Below are 24,627 nucleotides of genomic sequence, written 5' to 3' on the forward strand. Positions count from 1 at the left end.
ACCCAAGGAATAGGGCACACGAACACCATAGAACACAATCCAACAACTTATCTTTGGTAAGGCATAATTTGTGTACTGAACAGGTGCTCCCCACAGTCAAATACTAAGCCTGCTCCACAGAAGTAATCCCTACCACACTAAATTTTACAATCCCTTCACCCTTACCCACAAGATTTCATCTAACACTAACCATGGATGGAGAATCAGGGAGTTGTATATTATTTTGTTATATCATATGCACCCCAGTTTATCTGCTTGATATTATCTTGCCTGTCTGCAAGGGCTTACATCTGAGGAGGCTGTTGGGGGAAATAAATAGGAAATGAAAAGGTCAGAAATAACTTTCAATTCAGAGAAGATCAAGGGTTATTGAAAAAACAATGGGAAACCTATTACTTGGGGAATGCCTCTGCTTGGCTCCAACCAAGCTGGCAAGGTATACTCTTCGCACACCTGAGGATCAAGGGGAATATCAATTAATGATGCTGGTTTAGGGAAGAAGGGGATTGAGTGAGTTGCTAGCAACAGCTACAGATGAGCCTCAGGCAGAGACAGACACAAACTGCAACCGTCAGGTGTTCTCCCTCAATCCAGAGATGGAGGTAACTGGGCTGAATGGAATTTACTAAAGCTTGCAAGGGAAAATTAAGTTTTAGGTAAAGGGAAATATGTATATAGGTCTTTATTTATTTTTTCCCCTTTACTTTACGTGCTGTGTACCTTTGGGTGAACAAATAACGTTTCGTTTTGAAGAAGTTGTTTCTGAGTCACTTTAATCAGCTGCTTTCACGGGCTCCTGGAGGAGAAGGGCTTAAGAAGCCTATCAGTTGGGCGCGTTGGGTTAACATGGTTTGTAAAGGGGGGGCTATAGCATAGAGACCCAGTTTCAGTGGTCAGAGCATGAGGTTTCACTCAGAGGAGCGAAGGGCGTGAAATTTCTCCCCAGAGAGGAGCACTGTAGAAGGACTAAAAGAGGTCTAAAGCACAGCTAGCTCTGTAAGGCTGGTGCACTGTGCTGCTATAGCCTCAAACTACAGAACTCAGTGCTGAAATGAGGCATCCTGGATCTCTCAAGGTCTATGTGCACCTTTCCTTTGATCACATACTGGGGAACGTGTGGAGGGGAAGGCTGGACTCTGCAGATCTCATATCTCAATCACTGCTCTGCCAAGTTTCTCCAATTAATCCTTCTATCGAACACTGTGAACACAGGTGGCACGGTAGGCAGATAATTCCCAGTAGTGATTGCCAGCTCCAGCAGGCAGAGTTAAGGTTGTGCAGGTATGTACCTCAGCTCCATATTTCCTAGTTTTCAGAACTTTTGTCTGCATTACTCACTCTTTATTTCCAGGTTTCAGCAATTTGAGTTTAGCTGAACTCAGGGTTCACAAAGTGGTGTCATTCTCAGTAAGACTATAAGAAACAAGGTTAGTTATCAGAAACACCTGCCTAATATCACCTTTCCATCCCTCATTTATAAGTGCATATATGTGCCAACACGGGAAACCTATATGTGAGCATAGATTTAAAACTCCATTAGAACTTGGAAAGCATTCTGGAGAGAGAAAATGGAAAAACAGCAAACCTAATCGCATGCAGAGCATGGATTAACCCCCTCCATCCCTGAGATTAAGCACACCTCAGATACATACTATCAAATCCATCAATGTAAGAGTGAAATACTTTGAAAATTCTAAAACAAGCCATGTCTTTTCATCACCTCTTACAACTGAATGAGATATGACACCTTTAGTTTTTCAGAGCCCACACCTACTAGTTTCCTGTGTTAGGGAACTTGAAAAACAGGTATCATGCAAACACTGTTACATGAGCCAGTAGGGACAGAGTATAATCACAGTTTCGTCAAAATCTATTTTAGATATGGTTTAACAAAGTCATGCCTCACTATGCCTGGCATAAAAAGCATTTTTAATATGATTGTTTAAAAAAAACTGTCTGTCTTAAGCATTTCTGAAATGCCCATCAACTAGAGTAGGAATACTAAATGGCACATTAAGACTGGTCCAAGAAAAGATCAGGTCAGATTCTGCTCTGTCTCTTCCAGGTTCTGGAAAGCCTTGCTTGTTTTATCATTGTAAAAGATATTTGGGTCACTTGTATGTTTATATTTATATTTTACACTTACTACTTGATACAAGGGAAACTGTATAATGTGTGTTCCTGGCACCCACTGCTGTTACTGCATAACAACCGAACCATTATTTTAAAGGGCAGCTCTTGATCTGTGCCACAAGTTGGACGAGCTGTATCTAATGATAGGTTTTTCAAAGAGGAATCGTGTAAAGGGTCAGGCAATGCAACACCAAGGTAGAGTTCTGCAAGACATTGAAGTGCAGTGTCCCCTTTAAACAAGCTGCTCCCTGTATTTCTCCTGCCCGTCACCCTTTTTTTTTTTGGTGGAGAATCGAGGTGGTCTGCCCATATCATGGGGGTGGCATTGCCATTTGAAAATTATACCAAGAACCTAGACAAGTCCAGATTGTGTACAATACCTGCAGACAAGTGCAAGGGGTCCCTGGGCCAGACACAGCACCGGTGTGCATATGCATTAGGGGGTCCTCTAGATCAGGGGTATGTGTGTGAGTGGGGGTCCCTCTGGGTATATGTACATGTAGGGGAGTCTAGAGATGGGTGTGCATAAGCATGGGGTGGGGGTGGGGGGCAGGCCAGGAGTGTGTGTGGGTGAAAGAGTTGTTGTGGGGGACCCTCCCCAGGAGCGGTATGGGTGTGTGAGGTGAGAGGGGTCCCTTCACGTGGGAGGTGTCTTTTGGGGGGACCCTCCGGGCTGAGGTGTGTTCGTGTGTTGGGGGGCCAACCCTCCAGGCCAGAGCCAGTGTCTGTGGCCGTGCAGCGGGGGTCCTGCCAGCCAGGCGCAGGGCAGGGCGCGCACGGGGGGGGGGGTAGCCCCACTCTTCCCTTCAGCGCTGATTTTGCGGGGGAAAGGTCCCCCCTCGTGCGACTCCCTTCCCCGGGGGCTGGAGCAGCGGGAAGGGAACAAGCCTCCGAGCCCCGGCTCAGCAGCCTGAGCAGAATCCCCCGAGCTCGGGCCCGCTGCGAGCCTGGGCGGACAGACACCCCCCCAAGCTCGCTTCTCCCAGGCTTCCCCCCCTTCGCTTCCTCCCTTTCTTTTAAATCACTTCCATCCATTCCCCTGATTGGTCCCAGCCTCCTGCCGGGTCATGGGGTCCTGGGCCTGATCCAATCAGGAGGCCGGATACTGGCGTGTGGGTCCGGCCTGGCTGGGTGCCGATTCGGTGTGTGAGCAGGAAGGAGGAGGCAGAGCCCGGCTGCCCCCCCGTCCCCCGCCGCCCCCCCCCAGACGCTCGCGGAGCCTCCCCCCGCGCACCCACCCCGCTGGCTGGGGCCCTTCAGTCGCCGCCTCCTGCCGCCGCCGCCCATTGTCCGCCCAGCCCTCCGCGGCCATGCCCCTGGGCTCCTGCTGCTGAAGGACCCGAGCCCCCCCGCGCCCCCCCCGCGGCCGCTTTCTGTCTCCCCCCGCCGTGCCCGCGCTGAGCCCCGGCTCCACAGCCCCCCCCATCCCGCCTCCTCTCCTTCCTCCTCCCCCCACTTCTGCCCAGAGCCTGCCTGGCAGCCCAGAAACACCCGCTGATGGTGTAGCGCCCCAGGGGAAAGGTAAGTCTCTAACTTGCCTGCTGCTGCTCCTCCCCCCCCCCCTTGTTGGGTGTTGGGGGGGTTAATAGGTGGGGCAGAGAGTGGGGTGTGTGTGTGTGTGGGGGGGGTTGATGGAGAAGGCGGCTTCTTTTGAATAGACCGGGTGCATTTGTGAGGTTGTTTGTATCGCTGTGTAGGGGGGGGGGGGATCCAGGGTTTCGTTTTTTTTTTTTTTTTTTTTTTTTTGTTTATTTATCTGCATGTAATTAAGGGGTCAGGTGAGGCCTCTCTAACTTGTCTGCTGCTTCTTTCTCCCCTTGAGCGTTTGGGTGAACTTGTGAGATTTGATGATTGTTGCGTGAAGCGGGATTGGGGGCTTGATGTAGGAGGCCACTGTGAACCTCTTGCAGGAGTGGGGTGGTAGGAGGAGAAGCAGGGGAGTTAGTGTGCCTGCAATTTAAGGGACGGTAAAGTGTCCAACTTGCCTGGTTCCTTTCTCCCTCCTCCTGCTCGATCAGTGCCTGGCTGGATTGTTGTTTTTGCTGCCAGTTGCTGGGGCTGTATGAGTTAGAGAAGGGGAAAAAAGGATGCTTCAACCTGTGAACATCTTGAAAGCATGTCAGAGGTTTGGCTGGGAGTGTGGGGGGAGAGAGAGTTCTATTTAACCTGAATGTAGCATCGAAAGGTAAAGTGTCTGACTAGATTACTTCCTCCTCGCAGCTCTTGTTTGAGGAGAGTCTGTCTGAATTATATTTGTTGCCACTAAATGTCTTGGCTCCATTAGTCTGATGAGGGTTGTTGGAGGAGGGAACCTTCCAGGTGTGGGGAAGTTGGGAGTGTTTAAAAAAAAAAAAACCAATGCATTTTTATAAAGTAAAGAGTCTCTTTGCTTTTCATGTGTCTTTGGGGACTATAACAAATTGCAAAATCAAAATTTTGATGCGGATGCAAGTGGGTTTAGTTGTAACATTTTTAGTTGTGTGGGAAGTATTTTTTTTCTCTTTAGAAAGGGAGAGACACAAACCTAAACAGAAAAGCAGTGTGGGAGGTAGACAGCATTACAGGTTTCATTTCTGGGACTGGCTGTTCAAGAAGTTGCTGGGAAGAAAACAATGTGATTCATTGTTGAAGTGTCTCTTTCCTCAGATTTATTTTTGTACACTGGTTGCAGTTATTTTTGATTAACTGACTTCTTACACTGACTCTTTTCTTGGAAACTGTAAAGTTCTTAGAAATTAGAGGCTCACAAGATTTTATGTACTCATTGGACTACCTTCTGAGTTCAGATTTGCCACAGTGAAATTATTTTGGGTTTACATCAGTGTAAATGAGATCAGAATCTGGTTCTTTGATATTAGTGTTACATTTGACTAGGAACACTTTGTTTTGAAAGAAACATGAAATGGCAGATTCAAATAATAGATTTTTTTTTAAATTTTATAAAGGAAATATATTTACTCAGAGGGAAAATATGGTAGGTTGTAAAATACAGACATGTTACACGTCTCTCAGATATGCTACATGTTCAGTTTAATGTGTAATATGCTGGAGCTTTCTCAGTTTTAATGTTGCAAGAAACATTTTTATGTTTTGTGTACACAACTTCCTTTCAGAGGCAGGCAACCCAGGGTGGTGGGGAAGAGGAGAAGGGAAAATGGATTTGTGTAAAAAATAAATAAAAACATCAGTGGGTAAATATTGCATGCCTTGGCTTTGCTCCCTGTGTTTGCCCTGTAAATTACAAACTGGGGTTGATTTTAATGGCCAGGCTTGGGTGGATAGCAGCTTTGCAGATCTGTTGTTGTTAGTTGGTGAGGACTGGAGGGAAGAAAGGGAGGTAGAGAGACACACACACAATGCCCAGCCTGGGAGCTCATTGTTCTTTCTCATACACTCTCCCATATTTGGGACTATACTTGCACACAAACACAGCCTCTTGTTTCCTTCTTTTCTTTTGAGCAGTGGAGGATCAGGACAGCATTTTCTACCCGGTTCCTCCCCCCCACCTCCTGGATGGCCTTTCTGTAACCTTGCAAAGGCGAAAGAGTAAATCGGAAACTAAAGGACATCAAAACGTTCAGCCTCTTCTTCCCTCCTCCCCTTCCCAGGGCTGGCTTCTGCTGCTGTTTCTTTTTTTGTTTGTTCGTGACTGTGTAAAGATGGTATAGTGCACTTTACATTCCCAGCCTATGGGCTACTTCCTTTCACCCTCTTCTCCCTCCCTTCTACCTTAGAAAAATTTTCCAGGGCAAGATGCTTTTTTCCCTCTGGATTTGTTTTATTTGTGATTCAGATTTTTCTTTTGTGCGGGGGTGGGGGTGGAGAGAGTAGAAGAGATTGCTATTGAGTGAGAATATTTTGGTGTTAAAGACCATGTTTAAGGTTAATATAGTGAAGGGGTAGAAGCGAGTGAGGATGCTGTGATGATATTTAAAGGTGATCTACGGGCTGACAAATGTTTTACGTTATGTTTCCTCTCTCTATTCTAAACTGGATTTGTGTAGCTTGTTGAATGTCTTTTTATTTTACAATGGCATTTGTAAATGGATTAGTTACAGGTGTGGTCTGAGGCTGCCAAAGTAGGGCAGGGTTTGCCACTTAGCAACTTCAGATTGGGGGTGGTAAATCCTCAAATGACTCACCAGTGCCTTCCAATGTCTGATGGCTTTGTGGTGTGCAGAAGTTGGAAGGGAAGGAGTGATCACAATATATTGGATCCTGTGAGAAGACATTTGAGGGTATGCTGGCACTCCTGTCATACGTTTATGGAGTACAAGGGTAAATAGTGTCATGGTTAGAGCAGGGAACTAGAGTCAAGACTCCCACATAATGTTTTTGACTTTGGCACTGACCTGCTGTGTGTAACCTTGGCCAAATCACTTTCCCCCTCAGCGCCTGTTTTCTCAGCTTTGTAAAATATGGTGGCGGCATCTGGACGGAGAATTTTCAGGGACATTTCCCATGTTGTTTTATCACAAGTGCAGCTCCAACGTCCGTAACAACAGGGGGAACACTAGTGTAGACCAGCCACAGGGACATTTATTGTTGCCTTATCTAACTCAGCTCAAAGCATGTCTACATGACATAATAGAAAAACTGCCAATGGCTTTCTAATGCTTCAGCACTTTCTATATGGAGCTTTGCTGGTGTTAGAGTAATAGAGGGAGACTTCTCTGACCTTCTTAATGCACGCAAGGCCTTTGAGATCCCTGGCTGAAAGATACAAGTGTGAAGCATTACTATTCTGTAAGCTGAAATGGTGACTGCAGCTAGGAGAGGCAAACCTGCCTTAGGCACCAATCCTGTAATTGGATTTATTCATCTCGACCCCTTTGCACCGAAGCGGAGTTCCACTGGCTTCACTGGGGTTCTGCACAGGTGCAGAAATGTGTCCCCACAGATCTGATTGCAGGATGGGGGCTGTTTGGTCCTTTTTCTGGAGCAAAGGGTGGGAGGAGGGGGAAGGTTTTCTAAATGCTGCATTACAGGATAAAATGTGATTCTTAATGATTTTTCCTGATTTCAGTTCTGTTCAATAACTGTAAATGCCATGTTCCTTGCTACGTCAGCATTAGCTGTAGTATTAATAGTTGTATTAATCATCAGTGTGTGTAAACTTCGCATCCTGGGCCCAAAATGCATTTGTCCATCCTTGCGATAAAGGGGGGTGTGCAGATTGAGAGGTAACTTTAATAATTTAATAAATAAATAAATACTTGCCTTGGGCAATTGGGCAAGTAGAATTTTGCAAGATTGCCTTATTGGCTGCCTAATGGCACAGCAGAACCTGTGTTAACCTATTAACAGCTCAGCTGATAAGATAAGTTTGCCTAGAGGTGGCTTTGAATTCATAGACTTCATCTTTAAAGGACACTGAGCTTCGGTAACACACACTTAAATTTTATCTGTTATGTTAGCATATAAATACAGTACTCAAAAAAAAAAAAATTCAACCATCAGATTTTCAGCAGAGAAAAAGTACTTGGTGGGTAGGCTTAGATCCTGCAATGACAGCTATGTGGGAAGACACCTGCACCTACACAAATCTCCACTGGATGTGCAGGGTCTTAATCATTATAAGATCCCCTTATTTTAAATCAACCAAACTCTTGATTTGATTTCTGTATATTAACTTCTCTTGTATTACAGTATGAAACCTGTTCATTATTATCTTGTCACGATAATTTTAAATTGAAACCCAATTCTCCTTATGTGCTTCTAATAGTACAGTAGATTATTAAAACCAAAATATTTTTTTAAAGTAAGTATATGTAAAATGAGTAAAATGTTTATCCTTGAGCGTAATTAACCATTGGAGCAGCTTATCAAGGATTGTGGCAGATTGTCCATTACTGGAAACTTTAAATCTAGTTTGGATGTCTTTCTAAAAGATATGCTTTAGCTCAAGCACAACTGTTGGACTGGAAGCAATAATTTATTCAAGGTAGTCCCATGGTCTCTCTTATGCAGGAGGTTAGCTTGGATAGCCTTAAAACCTATTAATTGTTTTTCATCTGTTATGCTATTCATTTGGTGCATTTTTCTTAGTTTGGACAATAGACTGACTAACTTCTTAAAAATTTTTGCTTTCTGGTTCAGCTGTACAAGCATGGAGCAGTTGTCTGGGTTGCAGAGGGAAATGTTTAAGTCCAAACAAATGATGTCCTTAAAATATTTAAAGGACAACAAATGAGTGCTTCTGTTCATACTTGATTTTGTACATAGTCTTAAATCTAAACGTTGAGTTTAAACTGCTTGATAAGTATCCCTTTTAAAATAACAAAATAAAGTAGGCTTTCTTTAAAGAGGGGAAAATACGATGGAAATAATGCTACTTCCCAACATCATAGGATTCTTAAGTGTTGGAAGAAAAAACAGAACAAAATCCTGTTGTTCGCATCAAATACTGCTTGTTTGATATTTGTTTTGTTTGTTCAGTTCAGCTTGAAATGAGGTTTACAGTCCAATAATGATGTCTGTCCAATGGAATAATTGGAAACTAGCTGCCAGGATGGCATCACTAATAACCGTTGAGGAGTAGTTTTGATTAGGAGGTTTTGGGCAAGATGAATATGAGGATGTTGCTAATACGTTGGTAGGAAATAAAATAAGGCACTTTTTGGAGGGGAAGATGTGTGGAGCAGGAACCACAATGAAGAATTTTGCTTCTTATATTGGTTTGCCAGCAGCATTTTAAGCAAGCTTTTATAATGCTGGTAGTTATGTCCAACTTTTCCCTTCAAAGAGGCTGATGTATAAGCAAGGGAGAAAACACAAGAGTACTGGGACAATTTCTTCTGCATTAGAAACATATTGAAGGGATTGCAGACAACTGAGTAAAAGACAAGCTAAAATATTAGTTGAAAGATCCCATTTCAGCTGAATGTCTAAATATAACTATTTAGTTAATTGAATACACAGAGTAGTAGGTTGACAAAGAGAAAAGTAAAGCTATAGCCTTAGCTTAGGTGGTGACTTGCATCAGTTTTTCCTCTGTTTAAAATGGGGATAACAATGCCCTCCTTTATGAAACTCTTTGAAATGTCTGCTTGAAATGTGCCATATAGGAACTGTTGGTGGCTTTGTCAATCTTTCAGCATGCTGACGTTATACTTCTCTTGAAAGTGAAACTCTTAAAATGTAGTATAACGTGAGTGCTGCCTGCATTTGGTAAGCACGTCTATCAAGATTGCTTTAAAATCACTTTTGGATGTGGGTTATCTAAAAATAATTAGTAGAAATTTAATGGGAGCAGCAGGTATCCTACTAAATGGTTACAGAGTAACAGCCATGTTAGTCTGTATTCGCAAAAAGAAAAGGAGCACTTGTGGCACCTTAGAGACTAACCAATTTATTTGAGCATGAGCTTTCGTGAGCTACAGCTCACTGATGAAGTGAGCTGTAGCTCACGAAAGCTCATGCTCAAATAAATTGGTTAGTCTCTAAGGTGCCACAAGTGCTCCTTTTCTTTTTACTAAATGGTTAGTTTTCTATGCCTGTTGACTTAAAGCTTGAAGTAAGCGGGGGAAAAAAATCTCCGATTTTATAGTGAAAAAGCACAGAAGTAACCTGGGTATGAACCTCACTTTATATTTTAATTTTATTTTTTGTTAACAGTACATCGGCATACAAAATGTCCAGAGGTTCTGTTGTCCTATTTATCACAATGGTATTGAGATTAGAATGTCACAAATCAAATTTTGGCCTATTATAGAGTGTACAACTCCTGCTGAATATTCAAAGTGCTTAGTTCCTCAGGCTGTATTAAATGAATACTGTCAACTTGAAATCCAGTCAGTTTAAAAACAGTGCAGTTGAAAGGAATTTCAGGTATTACACCTGACCCTGAGTTTCCTACCAATTGTTTTTGACAGTCATAGTTTCCTATTTTTTTTTATAAATGTTTTTTCTTTCCCCTGTTGGGTGTGTTTTTACCCAGTGAACAAGAGAAACTGCTTAACTAAGGCCTGGTTTACACTACAAACTTAGGTGGACATAAACTGTGTTAAATCGATCTAATAATATATGTGTCTACACTACCGAGTCCCTTCTGCTGACCTAAGTGGCCTGTAAAGTTGACTTCTGTAATCCACCTCCGTGAGAGGCATAGCACTTGATTTGACATCCACTGGTCGACATGGGGATAGCATAGACACTGCGATGTCATGAATTGGCCTCCCCAAGGTGTCCCACGATGCTCCACTGTGACTGCTCAGGAGAGTATTTTCAACTCCACTGCACGTCAGCCAGGTACCCAGGAAACAGCCGCTCTTCTGGGAACTTCTGAATTTTCATTTCCTGTTTGATCAGCATTGAGAGCTCGCCAACACGGCTGATCATGGAGACTCAAGGCCGCAAACGTGCTCCAGCATGGAATATACAGGAGGTGGTGTGTGGGGAGAAGAGTCTGTGTAGGCTGAGTTCTAATCCTGCAGAAGAAACACTGATATCTATGCCAAGATTGCATGGGGCATGAGGGAGAAGGGGTACACCAGGGACAGGCAGCAGTGCTGTGTGAAAATAAAGGAGATTCAGCAAGTATACCAGAAGACAAGGGAGGCAAACAGTCGTTCTGGTTCTGCCCCACAGACATGCCGCTTTTATGAGGAGCTGCATGCAATTCTCAGCGGTGACCCCACCGCAACCCCGAAAGGCTACCTGGAGACCTCCCAGGAGCCCCGGGTGACCTCGAGCAACAACAAGGAGGACATTGTTGACGAGGAAGAGGAGGTGGAGAAGACTGTGAGGTAGGCAAATGGAGGGTCCATTCTCCCTGACGGCCAAGAATTGTTTTTAACCCTGGAGCACATCCCTTCACAGGACCGCTGGCAGTGGAGCGTGATGCTGGAGAAGGCACCCCTAATGAGTACACACTTCCAATCAAAAAAAAAAACCCACTGTCGGGGTTACATGCTATTATTTTTTTATGTTTAATCTGAACAGAAAAGTAGGTGTTGGTGGCCACTCCAGCTGTGCAGAGGGTGCTCTCCGAAAACGATTGTTTATGTGCATGGGTATGGCCCGGGAATCTTCCATAGAAATCTTGAGGAAGCTTTCATGGAGGTACTCTGCAATCCTTTGCAGAAGGTTTCTGGGAAGGGCTGCCTTATTTCATCCACCACGGTAGACACTTTCTTGTGCCACTCCAATATTAACTCTGCTGGCATCATTGCAACACCAGGACCAGGTCTGTACCCAGACGCTTGCAGCATCTCCCTTGCCACCTCTGATACCCTAAGGAGAGTTATGTCACGTAGGAGAAATGGGGGAAGTTTTGAATGCAAGCCCTTAAACCACAAACAGTTCAACAACTAATCCGTCCCCTGTTTGGTGAAATCTTGGTCACACAACCATGCTTTCCCAAATTGCCGTGGTTGTAGTTGGAAGGGATCACTGTGTATTGCAGGCAGCACTGGGGAAAAAAGTGGGATGTGTGGTGGCTTCCTGTTTGTCTCCCCTCCCCCCAACCTGGTGCTGCTTTTGTAAAAAGCAAACCTTTTGGGAGGCTTTACACTGGTTCCTGTCCTCCAGCACTATCCAGGTTGCTAGGGAAAAGGGGGCTTTTCTTAAGTTCCAACCTGTGGTCCCAAGGATGTCTTTAAAAAAGCAGCAGCACAAGGCCTCTCGCCCATGCCTCATGGCCGTACTCACCACGGCTGGAGCAGCAAACTGACTCTTGCAATAGCCAGTGGTTGTGATTACGTTGTGGCTTGCAGTGAAGAGTATTAAGGGATTTTTTTTTTATTAAAAAACAAAAACACCTTGCGCCAGAAACCACCGTCAATGCTACCCTTGTGCTTTGCATTCCTTGCAGCTGAAACCTTGTCCATCGGCGCATCCTTCACACCGGGACAGAGACTTTCCCAGATTAGAAGGTGGAAAAAGAAGACTCGGGAGGACACATTAAATGAGTTAATGCACATCTCCGAGAGTGACAAGACTGAGCTTAGACCATGGAGGATTACACTGTCCGAGAACTTGGACATGGAGGATAGGAGAGCATGCAGAGAACAAGAGCGTGCCACGCAGGAAGAGATGCTGCGGATTATGAATGAGCAGTCAGACATGTTGAGGCATCCGGCTGAGGTTCAAGAAAGGCTGTTGGATGCTGGAGTCCCTCTGCAGCCTGTGCTGAACCTGCTGCCATCATTGCCCAGTTCTACATCCTCCTCCCTCAAACATCGTATGAGGTGGGGTGGATGGAGTTTGGTATCGCTTTGTCCTCAACACCAGGGGAGGGTACAAGGACCAGAAGGCGCCCATTCCCACAACTTTGATTGTTGTTGCAATGCAGCTCTAAGCAATCTTTCCTTGTTTCTGCCCTGACAGTGTTATCAGCCCTTTTGCCCCAGGTTATCTTATTATTCTTTGCTGTCTCTGTGTGTGTGTGTGCATAATAAAACTTAACTGATTGAGGAGAAAAGGCTCTTTATTCATTCACCGTTCATTCACTGTGGTTGTTGGAGGAGGAGTTTATGGGGGAGAAAATGCAATGGAGGGACAGTTTGGTAAGGAACAACACAGATAAGTGTCACATTAATCTGGCTCATTGCTGAAACTGGTTTTCAAAGCCTCACAGAGACGCAGAGCCCCTTGATGTGCTCTTCTTCTTGGCCTGGTGTCTGGCTCCTCAAAATTGGCTGACAGGCGATCCGCCTTAACCCCCCACCCTGGTGGAAACTTTTCTCCCTTTGTTTCACAGATATTATGGAGCACACAGCAGGCAGCAATAACAGGAATATTGCTTTCACTGAGGCTTTGTCTACAGTGGAAACTGAATGACAAAGTCATTCAGAGGTGTGAAAAAAAACACCACCCCCCAATGACAAAAATTTTGCTGATGAAAAGCACCAGGGTGAACAGTGCTTTGTTGGCAGGAAAGCTCTTCTGCGGACAAAGCTACTGCTGCTTGTTGGGGGTGGAAGTTTTTTGTCAGTGGGAGAGCTCTCTCCTGCCAACTGACAGAGGCTACACTGCGCATCTTTTAGTGGCATGATAAAAGGTGCGTAGTATAGATATGGTGTAAGATCTAACCTAGTAAGCAAACAACACCAGCGACCTTTTAAACATAAAAAGGCACATTCCACCACCATTCTGCACTTGTGCAGCCTATAGTTGAACTGGTCCTTACTGCTGTCTAGGCTGCCTGTGTACAGCTTCATGAGTACTGGGAGCAAAGGGTAGGCTGGGTCTCCCAGGATCGCGATTGGCATGTCAACATCAGCAATGCTTATTTTGCAGTCTGGAAGGAAAATCCCTGCTTGCAGCTTTCTGAGCAGACCACTGTTCCTAAAGATGTGTGCGTCATGCACCTTTCCTGACTATCCCATGTTGATGTCGGTAAAACGGTCTTTGTGATCCACCAGTGCTTGCAACACCATTGAGAAGTATCTCTTTCAGTTCATGTACTCTTTGGCATGGTTATCTGGTGCCAACATAGGGATATGCATTCCATCTATCACCCCACCGTAGTTAGGGAACTCCATCGCCACAAAACCATCCACTATGTCCTGCACATTGCCCAGAGTCACTACCCTTCTTAGCAGAAGTCTGTTGGTGGCACTGCAAACTTGGATCACAACAAATCCCATGGTAGATTTACCCACTCCAAATTGATGCTCCACTGACCGGTAGCAGTCTGGCATTGCAAGCTTCCACAGAGCTATCACCACTTGTACAACTGAGCGGGGTCCATGCTTGTGCCGCGTGGGCAACCCAGGCTTGCGAAAAAGGCTTTGTTTGTTTGCTGTTGATTTCAGGGAGGGAGGGAGGTAGGTAAGTGCATTATGGGAGGCTAACACCATGTTCCCATAAGGCACTGCAAGCCCAACCCAACATTCCACTAGGCTATGTGTGCTGTGGGATAGCTACCCACAGTGTAGTGCTCCATGCATCGATGCAAGCCCTGCTAGTGAGGATGCACTCCTATACAATGAGCATAGTGTGGACATGCAAGATCGACTTGCTTATATCACAGGCTTAATGTCGACTTACATGAAGTTGACTTAACTTTGTAGTGTAGACATGGCCTAAGGCTCTGATCCTGCAGTTAGATCCAAGTGGGTGGCTCCTGGCAGCTGTATGGACCCCCAATTTAATGTCAGGTGGCATTCATGTGGCAATGAGGGTCTCGTTTTACGTTCAGGGCCTGACTGACTATACTGTGGGAGCCATGAAACTGACTATATACAAAGTGCTGTCAAGTGCAGAAAGTAAACAAACTGAAAAGTTCTACCTCTACTTACTTAATTGTATATTGCTGCTAAGTGTTCCCTGTAAAAAAGTAAGCAAAAGCCTTCAAACAGAAATGATTAAAATTAATTGACATTGTTCCCTCAAATAGTTTGGCCTGTCTTCAAGGCATTATTTTCCTTTCTCTGTATCAAACTTGATTTACGTATAAGGAGGTAAGAATCAAGGTTAAATTGTTCAGATAAGTTGAATGTTGACTAAATGTCTTAATTTTGAATTTGATCCCAAAGCACCTTGTAGTCTTGCCATCGAAAGTGATATATCTTGCTTATGCAGACATTAAATATTAAGCCTACGATCAGACTTGTGTTGGTGAACTGCTGCGTGGCGCCCCATTGAGTTAACTGGGGTTTCAGAAGAGCCTTGTAGGTGTCACTTGTATGCCCTGGTTGTAGAATCAGAATCTGCCTTCCCCATTACTGTCAGAACTCACATACATCTGTATATCTCTGCCTTGTTTGAAACCATAAATGCAGGATATAGATCAACACATTCTATAGTTTTGTCTGCCCTAGTATCTTAAAAAAAACCAAAAAAACCCCCCAAAAACCCACCAAAAACCTTCCATTGTTACACTTTTACTTGTGGGAGCATTAGAGTAGCCAGACTCCTAATGTTTTAACCTCCATGTTGTCTAGACCTGTTCTGAGCTGCTGCTTTAGACAACATGGTGGTTAAAACAGGCGGTCCATCTACTCTAGTGTGTGTGTCTGATGAAAGGGTGCTGTCTCTTGACAGCATTAGTGCTTGCAGTATGGCTACCATTAGCAGAGCTGGTCCTGTGGTAATGCAATGGTGGGGCGATGGTAAGAAATATACCACCTTAGACAAGGCATATGGTCTAGTAAAACACTTATGCATGTCCTTAACTTCAAGCATATGGGTAGTCCCATTGTGTAGTACTTAAATGCTTTGTTGCATCAGGGTCAAAGCAGCATGGCTTAGTGGACTGAGCACAGTGCTGGGAGCCAGGACTTGAGTATAGAGCCCTACTCTTTCACTATCTTGCTTTCTAAACTTGGGCAAGGCACAGCAAATCTGTTCCCCAGTATCCACATCTTTAAAATAGGGCTGGTACTAATCAGTATTAAAGTGAGGATGAGGCAGAGGCTTGATCATTATTGTACAGAATATTAAAGATATAAATCATTTATATGAGTGTTTAAGGATTATTATTTTTTAAAAGTACATATGTGATTCAGCCTGGTAACACTGGGACCTACAAGGGTCCGGGATACATGGTACTGATGCCAGAATGTCTTGTCTCCCTTTTCTCTGATATAGGAGTTTTTATCCATTCACGTATGTTAATATGAAAAACGGTTTAACTCTAAAAGAGGAAAGTGACGGTGCTTCAGAGACTTCAAGTGCTTTAAGGGCTGTATTTCTCCAAGGAATTACTCCCAGTAAAAATTCATGGTGGCTGAACATGACAGAGTCTGCAGATTTGCTTCTAATTCATAAAGAACATTTGGTATGTGAGCCCCACAGCATGTTTGCTTTAGGGCCAGAGTATAGAATTCCACATCAAACAAATAAAGTGTAGGGGGACGCTCTCTCTAACTACAAAATGGTATTACACCATTTGGAGTGCAGAAAACTTTAGGATCAAAGGAGGTCTTTCCCCTCTTCAGCTAGCTTTTGTTCTCCATCATATTTTTACCTTTTAATTGTCAACTTTTCTTCATACATACTAATTATTCCTTCTGCTCCTTGGCAGCTTTTTCTCCAAATGTTAACTAATCTCTCTCCAATTAAATTCCACCTATGTTCTCCCTAGTAATCTTTTTTTTTTGCTTAAGTTCATGCCCATTTTGTTTTATATTTATACACCTTGTAGCAGCTATCCTCCCCTTTCTATCAAGATTGCATATATCTTATTGTGATATCATTTAAAAAGTGAACTGCAGAATTTAGTGTAGCATTATTCACACACTTTTGTGGTGAATACACACCACAGCCTAATTAGTGAAGGTATTACCAGATAAAAAGCTTCACCTTATTCTTAATTCATTTTATGTTCTTTGAAAGTCCACTGGCTTGTCTAGATTAAGAAAAGATGACCTGGAATACATAATTTTAGGATGTCACATGCCTGAAAACTCATCACTTGCATGAGACTTGTGGTGTCTGCTACTGTCCAGGAATGAGGCGTCTTTAATAATAGTAAATGCCATGTTTTTATCTAGCAAGACTAGTGTTTCTCTCCCCCTCCCCCCCGGCCTGTTGACTTTGAACTGTAATCTTGATGATACAGTATTTTGCCGTGTTTCTTGAAGGTCATGTAAGTTATTCATTGTTTTAGACCTTATGACATAAAAAACTAGTACAGTGTTATGTGGTTATACCAAACTAGCTGTGAGCCCTTTGGAAATTAGAGAGACCAAATGGGTGAGGTAATATTTTTTTATTGAACCAACTTCTGTTGATACAAGAGAGAAGCTTTTGAGCTACACAAAGCTCTTCCTCAGGTCTGGGAAAGGCAAAGCTAAATACAGGATTGAACAGATAGTTTAGCATAAGTAGTTAGCACCGCATACAACCCTTTCAAAATGGCAGTTTTGGAAAGCACCTGGATCTTTGAATTGTGTAGAACTGCAGTAATCTCTTTTTTCAATTGCGTGTGGAGGAAATACCATCCAAGGAACTTGTATCTTTCTCCACTTCTATAATTAAATTTGCAGAAGTCTCCTAAACTTTATTTCTGAACTTCTAGTATCTCTTCTATGAATTTCTGAGATTTTTTTTAACTGAGTTTGCTTTCCTGTTGAGTTTGCCTGTACCCTTTTTGTGAATTACTTTAACCTTTTTATTTCTCATTTGTCTGCTTTTGTTTAATTTCAAATATGTTCCTGTTGGATTTGCCATACCAGAATCTATATCAGTTGGGCTCCCAGTTGGACGTATTTATACATTTAAACTTCCTTTTGTTATATACTACACTTTCTGTGATTAAAATTGTTCTGTGGAAAATGGCTATCATGCAGATTCCTTACTTTGTTTTCTTTAGTCACAAAATTAATATTTCAAATAAATCCTTTATTTTTAATGCCAAACCCTGGTCGTATTAATGTTAATGGGATCGTGTTTTTGCCTTTCAGCCTTGTTTACTTGAAGATGTAAATGTTGAATGTGGATTCTGAGTTAGATTATAATATATTTTATATAATTATTTATTTTTACACTTCATTTGCCATAGTTTATGCTCCTTTCCATTTTCCTCAGCAGGATTAGGATTATTAGCCTGGATGGGCATGGACGGTATCCCTAGCCTCTATTTGCCAGAAGCTGGGAATGATCACTTGGTGATTACCTGTTCTGTTCATTCCCTCTGAAGCACCTGTCATGGGCCACTGATGGAAGACAGGATACTGGACTAGATGGACCTCTGGTCTGACCCACTACGACCGTTCTTATGTAGAGAGAGATGGAGTTGTACATAATCAGTGAGCTTAGAAAAGGCATGTGGAATTTGCTTGTTTATGTGCATTATGTGCACTTGCTTGTTTTTTAGACAGTTTGTTCTTGTTCTTGCATTCTGGCCAGACTACGTTAGAAACTGGTTTAGTAGGAACTGAATTTAAGACTTTAAAATATGATTCCTCAATGCACTGTGTAGTCCCGTGGGAACTGGAAGAAGCTTGCAATTTTACAGGGTTCTGGAGGTGGGGTTTTGGTAGAAGAGGCATATACTTGTCATGCAGGAAGTGCGCTCTGTGCCTGTCTGTAAATTTAAGCACTGTTTCTTAATTCTATTTGAAATCCATTGAAGATGGTTCCTTGTGTGGATGGAGGTTGTGTTTCTGTTGCATGGTCTCCACTAAAAATGCTATGGCAGCACCGTTGGAGCACTTCAGTGTGAACATTACCTACGCTGATGGGAGGGGTTTTCCCGTCGCCGTAGGTAATTTACCTCCCCGAGAGGTGGTAGCTAGGTCACCCTAGTGTTGTCTACACTGGAGATAAGGTCAGTTTAACTATGCCATTCAGGGTGTGGATTTTTCACGTCCCTGAGAAAAGTAGTTAAGCAAACTCAATTTTCTAGTGTAGACCAGGACTTAGTCTGCCAGCTCACACACAAACTTGCATTCACATGGGCTGCCAGTCATCAGATGGTACAATCATGGTCACTGTTGATCTAGCCCATATAGGAATATGCAATTTAGGCTGAGTTTTCCAAAGGAGCCTTGGAGTTATGCACTTAAATACCATATAAGATAATGGGAAATGGTTGCCTAAGTCCCTTAGGTTCCTTTAAAAATCACAATCTTAGAAATGAATGCTTTGTAGTTAGTTACCAATCTCTTACATGATTCAGTCCCTCCTCTTTCCTTGTATATTACATTTTAATTTCTTTAATTCCCTCTCTCCCCCCCTCCCCATTTCTTTGCAACCATTTTTTCCCTGTCATATTGGAATTTGTTTTTCCACAGGTATTTGTTGTACTCATCCCTTTCATTTAAATTAAAGTGTCCCTTCCTAATTTCTTTGACGTATCTTTTTTGATACTGTTCCTTTTCCTGTCTGATATTTTTTCTGCTTTGCTGTAAAGTTTTGTGTTGCTTTGATTTGTAGTTTTCATTTCAATGTCTTTTCTGTGCTTTTAAATTCAATATTCCGTTCATTCAGCTCTTTGTGGTAGAGGGAGACCGGTACTGGAGTCCAGGTCAACAGGTTCTGCACAGCATGAATGCACAGAATGCCACCAGGCTTAAAATTTAGCAGCTTGAATGCAGGACTTCCCTCTTACCTGCAGAGGTCTCCATTTCTGGTGATCTGATTGAGCCTTATCCCTTGGTGACTGCTGAAATGTTTTTGTTCAAACCCCATACAAGCCTCAGAGTGCAATCCCTATCATTTACCTTTTTCCTATGCTCTATTCTCCCCTCTCTCGCTGTGGGTAGGATTGAATTCCGTTATACCTTGGTTGTACCTTTATTCTGCCTCTCTTATTTTGGTATGCTTAGGCTCCTAGAAAATGAAGCAACCTGTCGGACAAGTTCCCTAAAAGTTATCATTCCTGTTGGGTCACAACCCTTCTTGCATCCTCCTCTGCCCACTTTAATCCGCTTGTACAAACATGAGTTCTCTTGCAGTGGACACCTAGGGTTGATCCAAAATCCACTGAATCTCTCTGTTTTCGTTTTCCTTGCAGTAGTATGGTGTGGCAAATTGTGTGTTGTGAACATTAGTCTTTCTTGAAGAGCTCAGTCAACATTATGTGTGTGAGAGTGTACGTATATCTCTTGAATGTAATTTTACAGTAGGTACTCAGATATTTAATTGCTTGTTTAATCATAGTATTTTTGCTTTTAACTGCTTATTCTTCATGCACCAGGTTCCTTACAGTTGGAACAAACAAAACCCTGGGAGGGAAGTAATAGGAATAATAGTTCATGTAAAGACAGCTGAGAAGTCAACATACGTGCCCTTCTCTTTTACTGTGTACAGTCAACATCATCTATAATCCATTTAAACTCACCTAGCCGCTTGAGAAATCTGCACAAAACTTTAACCTCAAATATAACGGGATAAATTATTTGTAACTGAGGAAGCATAACATGAAAAAGGTATCCAGGAGAATGACTAAATTAAGCCCAGCAATAGTTTACATGCCTTACTATTCCTTTGATTGTATCACAACTGATGTAAAGCCAGCCATAGGAGGAACTGGTCCTTGGTCTTGGAAGCCTTCAGTTTTCTCCTGTCATGTTTCTGTGGGGTGTGTGTGTGGGTTTTTTTTGCCCTTTTTTGTGGTAATCTCTGTACACTTGGGAATTTCTACTGTATCTTCATAGTCATGAATGAGTAGGTGCTCATGTCTTCTCAGGCACCATATATGCTGTATATATCCTCTGTGTTTAGGATGTTGATCTGTAAATATCAATTTCAGGGATAAAGAACTGCTGTATTTTGTAACAACTCCAGCACCAGAAAAATATGTTGGATTACACTCACCAAATCTGGGTAGGTTTTTTTATTGCTGGGATTGAGGGCACAGAGAACGGGAGACAGCTATAAGAACAGTACCCAAGTTGAGATGCTCCATACCTTATCCTTTTGAGCATTTTTCTGTGTATCATGATTGGAGCACTTTTCCCACAGATTTTCAGTTTTCAGAACAATATTGTTTCCTGTAAAAGTCCATGTGGCATCTCTTCCACATCCCTTAAAGAGATTGCTTGCTCTCATCTGCTTCTTCACACCCCTATATCGACTGTTCTTAAATTGTGCAGCTATTTGCCCATCTTTCAGAAATAACACATTGGTTGCCAGTCATTCATAATGTGGACTTTCTCTTTCTCTCTCATAACCTCAAAAAAAAAAAAGTCTTGGGTTTCAAAAGATGGTGGAGGCTACAAATGTTAAAGTTTGAAAGTACTTGCAGAGCACCACAAGCTGTTGTTATGACTGCTATATAGTGACTTATGATTGCCCATGAATTTAGACCTTTGATACAGCTGCCATCAAGGTGGGCTTCAAGTGTTGTCCGTGCTGCTCAGTATAATGATTCCTTTAAAATGACCGGTATCAAAACAGACCGCTGCTTCTTTGAAGCTTCTGCAGTGTTCAGTCTTGTTTAAAGCATTTCAGATTTGAGTAAGAATACTTGGTGGGAAAAGGGCACTAAAAAGGCTGTGACATCTTGGGGAGTTACCTGATAATTGAACACCTCAAAAGAATTAAAGAGCTGGGAGCCTGACCCATTGTTAACGTAGCTATGATACAATACCTAGAATATATAGTTTTTGAAAGCTGCCATCAGATGGGACACCTTGCATGGTTTTTTGCAGTTTTAATGTTTTCTTCTTCCCGAAAACATTGCAACCATCTTTATTGCTCAGCTGTTTGGACAGATATTGGTGGAGTCATCCTTGCCTATAAGTAGTAGGTATGTATATACTGATCGACATCTGGTGCTTGATGAAGATCTGTATAGACACCTTAGTGAACATATCTAAACATAACCATATGCTGTTTTGCACTTGGAAGTCACTGGGAGAAAAAAATTGCACATAGTTATGTGCATATACAATGGCAATACTGTAACATCAGTTTATAGAACATAATTTGTTAGAGCTCTGAAGAAAAGGCATGGAAGCATTTGTTTTACTTCAGGCTCAGTGCCTTCTGCAGTAATGTGTGATGGTGATATAGGGAAGATAAATGGCTCTTGAAAATGCACATTGGAGGTACTAGATAGTATTTCTAGATATTATGAGTATCTGGTTTCCTGTATGAGGGGCAGGATCAACTTCTGTTCTCGTGCACACGCAGGGGCAGTTTAAGGTCTCTGAGGCCAGAAGCAACTAAGACAGGTAGCTGGTGGACAGTGTCCGCTCTGATTTGGAAGGAAGGTCAAGTATTTGGCAGTGGGAGAGACATTCATCTTTAGAAGTTGTGTGTCTGGCTGTTGGGGGTGAATAAAGTTTCGGTAGATATGGGCCCTATATAGTCATCCACATGTCTTTTTGAGTGTCGGTCAAGAAGAATGCTGCACTTGACAGTCTGGATTTAGAAACCTATTGTGTTATGAAAAGTTAACTTTGGCTAAGTACACAAAGTTTCCTTTCAGTTCCTGCTTTTTCATCTTTATATGAAACTGTTTGCCTGGTCTCCACTGGTGGTGATAAACTCAGATTCCAGAATTTCTTTGCTCAAAGTTTCAGTGAAAACTTCATCTTTTTATCAGGATCCAGTCAAGCTAACGTTCATATTTTTGTAAAGTCTCTTTACTTGCTGGTTGGTTTTCTTTTATCTCTTAAGAATTTTGAATCTGAAATCTCTTTCCTTGCTGAATATATAGGTATAAACTTACTTCAGGGCATTTGATCACTTCAGTGTTCATGAAAGAATTCCCCCATCCAATATTGGAATTGTTTAATAATCTGCTTATTTTGGGTGGTTGTGATGTATGCATCACCACATCAGATGGACAGAAAGACATTTTACTTCACCTAGAAGTACTTGGGATGGTTGTTTTACGGCAACTGAGGATTTCATAGTTGTAAATGGGTGTTGAACTTGGCTCCTTCTGCTTCAAGAGCCCATGTCTGTATCACTGTAGCTAAAGGAGAATCTCCTGTACCTTTGGCAGTATTGGGGCTTATGGCACACAATTGCTGACATGCTCGTCAGTAAATGGCAGAGGTGACACACATGAACCAAAATAGCATATACTGTACACCATTGCACCATGCATTGTGAGACTTGTGAGAAGCGTCAGGTGTTGGCCGCTGCCAGAGAAGCAGGATAACAGACTAGATCTTGAAAGGCATATCTTCATTTGTACTGTGTATTGTAAGACAGCTCACTTGGGTAGGTGTGTGTGGTGGGGGGAGGCAGGTTGACACAAGAAATCTTTTGAACTATTCAAAATAGTACTTATCTGTAGCCATGTGTGTTGGAGGTGTGACAAGGTATGATCCCTGACCGAATAGCTGTCCTAGCTACAGTTCAGTTTTACAAGCAAAGCTAAGCTTTTACCAGTGTAGCTTGTTTTGTTCAGGGGGGTTGGAAGGCTGGAATAGGCTAAACTGGCAAATTACCAGTAAAAGCTGTGTCCACTCTAGGAGAGCTTTGCTGGTATAGTATGTCATATAGCTATATTGGTACACTATACTGGCAAAGTGCTCTTAGTGTAGACTTGGCTGTAGCTGTATGACCATAATTGCTCAGGGCTTTTTCTGTACCTTGGGTATCCCTTCCTTCCTCGGAATCCTCCTTGTTATATGTTTGAAGCATGTGATAGCTTGATATATGATCAGTCAAATATGCTGTGTTTTCCCCATTTTATCCTTGTTTTTTAAAGAATGAAGTGCAAGAACAAGAATAAAGAAAAGGAGTACTTGTGGCACCTTAGAGACTAACCAATTTATTTGAGCATAATCTTTTGTGAGCTACAGCTCACTCCGATGAAGTGAGCTGTAGCTCACGAAAGCTTATGCTCAAATAAATTGGTTAGTCTCTAAGGTGCCACAAGTACTCCTTTTCTTTTTGCGAATACAGACTAACACGGCTGTTACTCTGAAACCTGTCAAAAAGAACAAGCCTTTTCTAAAGCCGTTTGGAAAGCGTACTCAAGTTTGTGGTATATAATGGTGTGTTGGGAGGTTGGTGTATAGACGGGCATTGGGGGAGAGGTAGGGGAAGACACCCCCCCCCCGACTGACAAAACACCCCCATGTAGATTTGGATCTATACTGGTGGTTATGTTGACAGAAGAGGCATGTGTGATCCCTTTCCTCATCTGAGAACCTTTTCTGTTCTCACATGGAAAGAACTATTACCCTTTTTTTACATAAGATAAGAAGGGCCCACTATTCTGCCTTCTGACAGTGGCCAATGCCAGATGCTTCGGAGGGAATGAACAGAACAAGTGATCCATCTCCTATTGTTCAGTCCCAGCATCTGCCAGAGGCTTAGGGACACCCAAAGCATGGGTTTGCAACCCTGACCATCTTGGCTAGTAGCCAGTGATGGACCTATCCACTTCTTTTTCTAAATCTCAACAATATTGTTTCTCTTGCTCTTTTTACATAAAATAATGTGTATTCAAAAAGGGACATGTTTACCTCATTGAAAGCCAGTTTAAAATCCTTCTAGTTTGGTTAGAACACTTATTGTTATAAACAGTTTCACCACTTGTGAAATAAAAAGAAAACTCTTGAGTTTTCCATAGGGCCTTAAATGACTGACTGGTGCAAAGCAGCCCAGCTGAATTCAGGAGACACGGATTTCAAAGTTAGACCTTGTCTAAACACAGTTTTTGGGCCAGTATAATTTATTTCTGTTAGTGGGGTTACTTTTTTAATAAAATGCAATAACTGTATACTAATTCAACCTCCTCCACTCTCTCATTGTGGATGTGGTTACAAAGACAAAACTTTACCGTATATGAGTTTTTGTTTTTTCACTTTGTGTATGGAAATGGCTATACCAATATAAAGTCTCACTTCCAATGTAACTGCATCCACACTAGAGTGTTATACCAGTATAGTTAAAACAATACAACTTGTATGTAGATATGCCCTTAGGTTTAAAAGCCCTAGTAGAAACTACTGATGTCACTGGCCACTGATTATAAGGCTTCCTTGATGGGGGCGGGGAGGTGTTGGGAGCAGATGGTTCAGAAGTATACATAATTTATTTGTGTGTGTCTGGGTTTTTATTTTTAAATCTGCTCCCCATGATATAGTCCAGTAATTGGGACCTAGCAGCTCATGGGAGGTGGAATATACT

General features: G+C 42.6%; 1 protein-coding gene across 1 annotated transcript in view; it reads left to right on the forward strand.

Annotated features, from left to right (window-relative positions):
- Window positions 1–3,554: 3,554 nt before the first annotated feature.
- The window catches only part of RERE (arginine-glutamic acid dipeptide repeats), a 406,322-nt gene continuing 385,249 nt past the window's right edge, over window positions 3,555–24,627 (forward strand). Inside the window, exon 1 of the mRNA XM_077837606.1 lies at window positions 3,555–3,654. The gene's annotated coding sequence lies outside the window, so the exon portion shown is untranslated. The remainder of the gene's footprint in view (window positions 3,655–24,627) is intronic.

The sequence above is a fragment of the Eretmochelys imbricata genome, chromosome 18, assembly GCF_965152235.1.
Source record: "Eretmochelys imbricata isolate rEreImb1 chromosome 18, rEreImb1.hap1, whole genome shotgun sequence".
NCBI classification, from domain to species: Eukaryota; Metazoa; Chordata; order Testudines; family Cheloniidae; genus Eretmochelys; species Eretmochelys imbricata.